The sequence below is a fragment of the Elgaria multicarinata genome, chromosome 20 (assembly GCF_023053635.1).
Source record: "Elgaria multicarinata webbii isolate HBS135686 ecotype San Diego chromosome 20, rElgMul1.1.pri, whole genome shotgun sequence".
NCBI classification, from domain to species: Eukaryota; Metazoa; Chordata; class Lepidosauria; order Squamata; family Anguidae; genus Elgaria; species Elgaria multicarinata.
The window spans coordinates 727501-732500 of NC_086190.1; the positions used below are offsets into that span (position 1 = coordinate 727501).

The following is a 5000-nucleotide window of genomic DNA, read 5'->3' on the forward strand; positions in this document are numbered from 1 at the left end:
GGTTAGGTTCCGGGTTAGGGTTAGGTTCCGGGTTAGGGTTAGGGTTAGGTTCCCGGTTAGGGTTAGGGTTAGGGTTAGGGTTAGTGTTAGGTTTAGGGTTAGGGTTAGGGTTAGGGTTACGGTTACGGTTAGGGTTAGGGTTAGGGTTAGGGTTAGGGTTAGGGTTAGGGTTAGGGTTAGGGTTAGGGTTAGGGTTGTGCTCGCTTCGGCAGCACACATATTAAAATTGGAACGATACAGAGAAAATTAGGGTTAGGGTTAGGGTTAGGGTTAGTGTTAGGGTTAGGGTTAGGGTTAGGGTTAGGGTTAAGGTTAAGGTAAGGGTTAGGGTTAGGGTTAGGGTTAGGGTTAGGGTTAGGGTTAGGGTTAGGGTTAGGGTTAGGGTTAGGGTTAGGATTGTGCTCGCTTCGGCAACACATATACAAAAATTGGAACGATACAGAGAAGATTAGCATGGCCCCTGCCCATGTGGTGAGTTTGGTTTTTGCCCATACGAGTTTTTGCCCAGCACGGGATTCTGAACGTGGTTTCGGGGTAATTTTTTGAGCTTTCTTTATTTGCCCCAACTTGTCATGTGTATCTGGTGATTTCGGTTCACTTACCTCATTGGGAAGCTGCCATTACGGCTCTTTTTGCGCAATACGAGTTTTTGCCGGAATGCGTATCTGAACATCATTTCGGGGTAACTTATGGAGCTGTCCATATTTGTCCCAACTTGTCATGTGTATCTGGTGAGTTAGGTTCACCTACCTCATTGGGAAGCTGCCGTTACGGCCCGTTTTGCGCAATACGAGTTTTTGCCGGAATGGGTATCTGAACGTCTTTTCGGTGCAACTTATAGAGCTTTTAATATTTTTTCCAATAACCCTAACCCGGTTAAGTTCCGGGTTAGGGTGAGCTTCCGGGTTAGGGTTAGGTTCCGGTTTAGTGTTAGTTTCCGGTTTAGGGTTAGGTTCCGGGTTAGGGTTAGGGTTAGGGTTAGGGTTAGGTTCCGGGTTAGGGTTAGGTTCCTGGTTAGGGTTAGGTTCCGGGTTTGGGTTAGGGTTAGGGTTAGGGTTAGGGTTAGGGTTAGGGTTAGGGTTAGGGTTAGGGTTAGGGTTAGGGTTAGGGTTAGGGTTAGGGTTAGGGTTAGGGTTAGGGTTAGGGTTAGGGTTAAGGTTAGGGTTAGGGTTAGGGTTGTGCTCGCATCGGCAGCACATATAATAAAATTGGAACGATACAGAGAACATTATGGTTAAGGTTAGGGTTAGGGTTAGGGTTAGGGTTAGGGTTAGGGTTAGGGTTAGGGTTAAGGTTAAGGTAAGGGTTAGGGTTAGGGTTAGGGTTAAGGTCAGGGTTAGGGTTAGGGTTAGGGTTAGGTTTAGGTTTAGGGTTAGGGTTAGGGTTAGGGTAAGGTTTAGGGTTAGGGTTAGGGTTAGGGTTAGGGTTAGGGTTAGGGTTAGGGTTAGGGTTAGGGTTAGGGTTAGGGTTGGGTTCCGGGTTAGGTTCCGGGTTTGGTTCCGCGTTAGTTTCCGGGTTATGTTCCGGGTTAGATTCCGGGTTAGGGTTAGGATTAAGGTTAGGTTCCGGGTTAGGTTCCGGGTTAGGTTCCGGGTTAGGTTCTGGGTTAGGGTTAGGGTTAGGGTTAGGTTCCGGGTTAGGGTTAGTTTCCGGGTTAGGGTTATGGTTCGGGTTCGGTTTACGTTTAGGCTTAGGTTTAGGGTTAGGTTCCGGGTTAGGGTTAGGTTCCGGGTTAGGGTTAGGGTTAGGGTTAGGTTTAGGGTTAGGTTTAGGGTTAGGTTCCGGGTTAGGGTTAGGTTCCGGGTTAGGGTTAGGGTTAGGGTTAGGGTTAGGGTTAGGGTTAGGGTTAGGGTTAGGGTTGGGGTTAGGGTTGGGGTTAGGGTTAGGGTTAGGGTTAGGGTTGTTCTCGCATCGGCAGCACATATACTAAAATTGGAATGATACAGATAAAATTAGGGTTAGGGTTAGGGTTAGGGTTAGGGTTAGGGTTAGGGTTAGGGTTAGAGTTAGGGTTAGGGTTACGGTTACGGTTAGTGTTGTGCTCGCTTCGGCAACACTTATACAAAAATTGGAATGATACAGAGAAGATTAGCATGGCCCCTGCGCATCTGGTGAGTTTGCTTCACTTACCGCATTGGGAAGCTGCCGTTACGGCCCGTTTTGCGCAATACACGTTTTTGACCGGAATGGGTATCTGAACGTGGTTTTGGCGTAACTTTTTGAGCTTTCTATATTTGTCCCACCTTGTCTTGTGCATCTGGTTAGTTTGGTTCACTTAACTTATTGGGAAGTTGCCGTTACGGCCCAATTTGCGCAATACGCGTTTTTGCCAGCACGGGTTTCTGAACGTGGTTTCGTGGTAAATTTTGGAGCTTTCTTTATTTGCCCGAACTTGTCATGTGTATCTGGTGAGTTTGGTTCACTTACCTCATTGGGAAGCTGCCGTTACGGCCCGTTTTGCGCAATATGAGTTTTTGACGGAATGGGTATCTGAACGTCTTTTCGGAGCAACTTATAAAGCTTTCTATATTTGCCTAACCCTAACCCGGTTAGGTTCCGGGTTAGGGTTAGGTTCCGGGTTAGGGTTAGGTTCCGGTTTAGGGTTTGGTTCCGGGTTAGGTTCCGGGTTAGGTTCCGAATTTGGTTCTGGGTTAGGTTCCGGGTTACGTTCCGGGTTAGGGTTAGGTTCCGGGTTAGAGTTAGGATTAAGGTTAGGTTCCGGCTTACATTCCGGGTTAGGGTTAGGGTAAGGTTCTGTGTTAGGTTCCATGTTAGGTTCCGGGTTAGGGTTAGGTTCCGGGTTAGGGTTAGTTTCATGGTTAGGGTTATGGTTCGGGTTCCGGTTTGGGTTCGGGTTCGGGTTCGGGTTAGGGTTAGGGTTCGGGTTCGGGTTCGGGTTCGGGTTAGGGTTAGGGTTAGGGTTAGGTTCCGTGTTAGGTTCCGTGTTAGGTTCCGTTTTAGGTTCCGGATTAGGGTTAGGTTCCGGGTTAGGGTTAGGTTCCGGATTAGGGTTAGGGTTAGGGTTATGGTTAGGGTTAAGGTTAGGGTTAGGGTTAGGGTTGGGGTTAGGGTTGGGGTTGGGGTTAGGGTTGGGGTTAGGGTTAGGGTTAGGGTTAGGGTTGGGGTTAGGGTTGGGGTTGGGGTTAGGGTTGGGGTTAGGGTTAGGGTTAGGGTTAGGGTTAGGGTTATGGTTAGGGTTAGGGTTCGGGTTCGGTTTCGGGTTAGGGTTAGGGTTAGGGTTACGGTTAGGGTTAGGGTTAGGGTTAGGGTTAGGGTTAGGGTTAGGGTTAGGGTTAGGGTTAGGGTTAGGGTTAGGGTTAGTGTTGTGCTCGCATCGGCAGCACACATATTAAAATTGGAACGATACAGAGAAAATTAGGGTTAGGGTTAGGGTTAGGGTTAGGGTTAGGGTTAGGGTTAGGGTTAGGGTTAGGGTTAAGGTTAAGGTAAGGGTTAGGGTTAGGGTTAAGGTTAAGGTAAGGGTTAGGGTTAGGGTTAGGGTTAGGGTTAGGGTTAGGGTTAGGGTTAGGGTTAGGGTTAGGGTTAGGGTTAGGGTTAGGGTTAGGGTTAGGGTTAGGGTTAGGGTTAGGGTTAGGATTGTGCTCGCTTCGGCAACACATATACAAAAATTAGAACGATACAGAGAAGATTAGCATGTCCCCTGCCCATATGGTGAGTTTGGTTTTTGCCCATACGCGTTTTTGCCCAGCACGGGATTCTGAACGTGGTTTCGGGGTAAATTTTTGAGCTTTCTTTATTTGCCCCAACTTGTCATGTGCATCTGGAGATTTCGGTTCACTTACCTCATTGGGAAGCTGCCATTACGGCTCTTTTTGCGCAATACGAGTTTTTGCCGGAATGCGTATCTGAACGACTTTTAGGTGCAACTTATAGAGCTTTTAATATTTTTTCCAATAACCCTAACCCGGTTAAGTTCCGGGTTAGGGTTAGGTTCCGGGTTAGGGTTAGGTTCCGGTTTAGAGTTAGTTTCCGGTTTAGGGTTAGGTTCCGGGTTAGGGTTAGGTTTAGGGTTAGGGTTAGGGTTAGGTTCCGGGTTAGGGTTAGGTTCCTGGTTAGGGTTAGGATTAAGGTTAGGTTCCGGCTTACATTCCGGGTTAGGGTTAGGGTTAGGGTAAGGTTCCGTGTTAGGTTCCAGGTTAGGTTCCGGGTTAGGGTTAGGTTCCGGGTTAGGGTTAGTTTCCGGGTTAGGGTTATGGTTCGGGTTCGGGTTCGGGTTCGGGTTCGGGTTAGGGTTAGGGTTAGGGTTAAGGTTAGGGTTAGGGTTAGGGTTAGGGTTGGGGTTAGGGTTGGGGTTGGGGTTAGGTTTGGGGTTAGGGTTAGGGTTAGGGTTGGGGTTAGGGTTGGGGTTAGGGTTAGGGTTAGGGTTAGGGTTCGGGTTCGGGTTCGGGTTCGGGTTAGGGTTAGGGTTAGGGTTAGGGTTACGGTTAGGGTTATGGTTAGGGTTAGGGTTAGGGTTAGGGTTAGGGTTGTGCTCTCATCGGCAGCACACATATTAAAATTGGAACGATACAGAGAAAATTAGGGTTAGGGTTAGGGTTAGAGTTAGGGTTAGGGTTAGGGTTAGGGTTAGGGTTAAGGTTAAGGTAAGGGTTAGGGTTAGGGTTAGGGTTAGGGTTAGGGTTAGGGTTAGGGTTAGGGTTAGGGTTAGGGTTAGGGTTAGGATTGTGCTCGCTTCGGCAACACATATACAAAAATTGGAACGATACAGAGAAGATTAGCATGGCCCCTGCCCATCTGGTGAGTTTGGTTTTTGCCCATACGCGTTTTTGCCCAGCACGGGATTCTGAACGTGGTTTCGGGGTAAATTTTTGAGCTTTCTTTATTTGCCCCAACTTGTCATGTGCATCTGGTGATTTCGGTTCACTTACCTCATTGGGAAGCTGCCATTACGGCTCTTTTTGCGCAATACAAGTTTTTGCCGGAATGGGTATCTGAACGTCTTTTCGGAGCAACTTATAAAGCTTTCTATATTTGCCTAA

General features: G+C 48.0%; 3 non-coding genes and 1 pseudogene across 3 annotated transcripts; all 4 read left to right on the top strand.

The window, feature by feature from the left end:
• Nucleotides 1-398: 398 nt before the first annotated feature.
• LOC134411721 (U6 spliceosomal RNA) lies at nt 399-502 on the top strand. The gene has a single exon (XR_010026365.1). It is a non-coding gene; the product is annotated as a U6 spliceosomal RNA (small nuclear RNA).
• Nucleotides 503-2038: 1536 nt separating this feature from the next.
• On the top strand, nt 2039-2107 carry LOC134411762 (U6 spliceosomal RNA; annotated as a pseudogene).
• Nucleotides 2108-3599: 1492 nt separating this feature from the next.
• LOC134411800 (U6 spliceosomal RNA) lies at nt 3600-3703 on the top strand. The gene has a single exon (XR_010026370.1). It is a non-coding gene; the product is annotated as a U6 spliceosomal RNA (small nuclear RNA).
• A 982-nt stretch (nt 3704-4685) lies between these two features.
• Nucleotides 4686-4789, top strand: LOC134411752 (U6 spliceosomal RNA). The gene has a single exon (XR_010026367.1). It is a non-coding gene; the product is annotated as a U6 spliceosomal RNA (small nuclear RNA).
• The last annotated feature ends 211 nt before the right edge of the window (nt 4790-5000 follow it).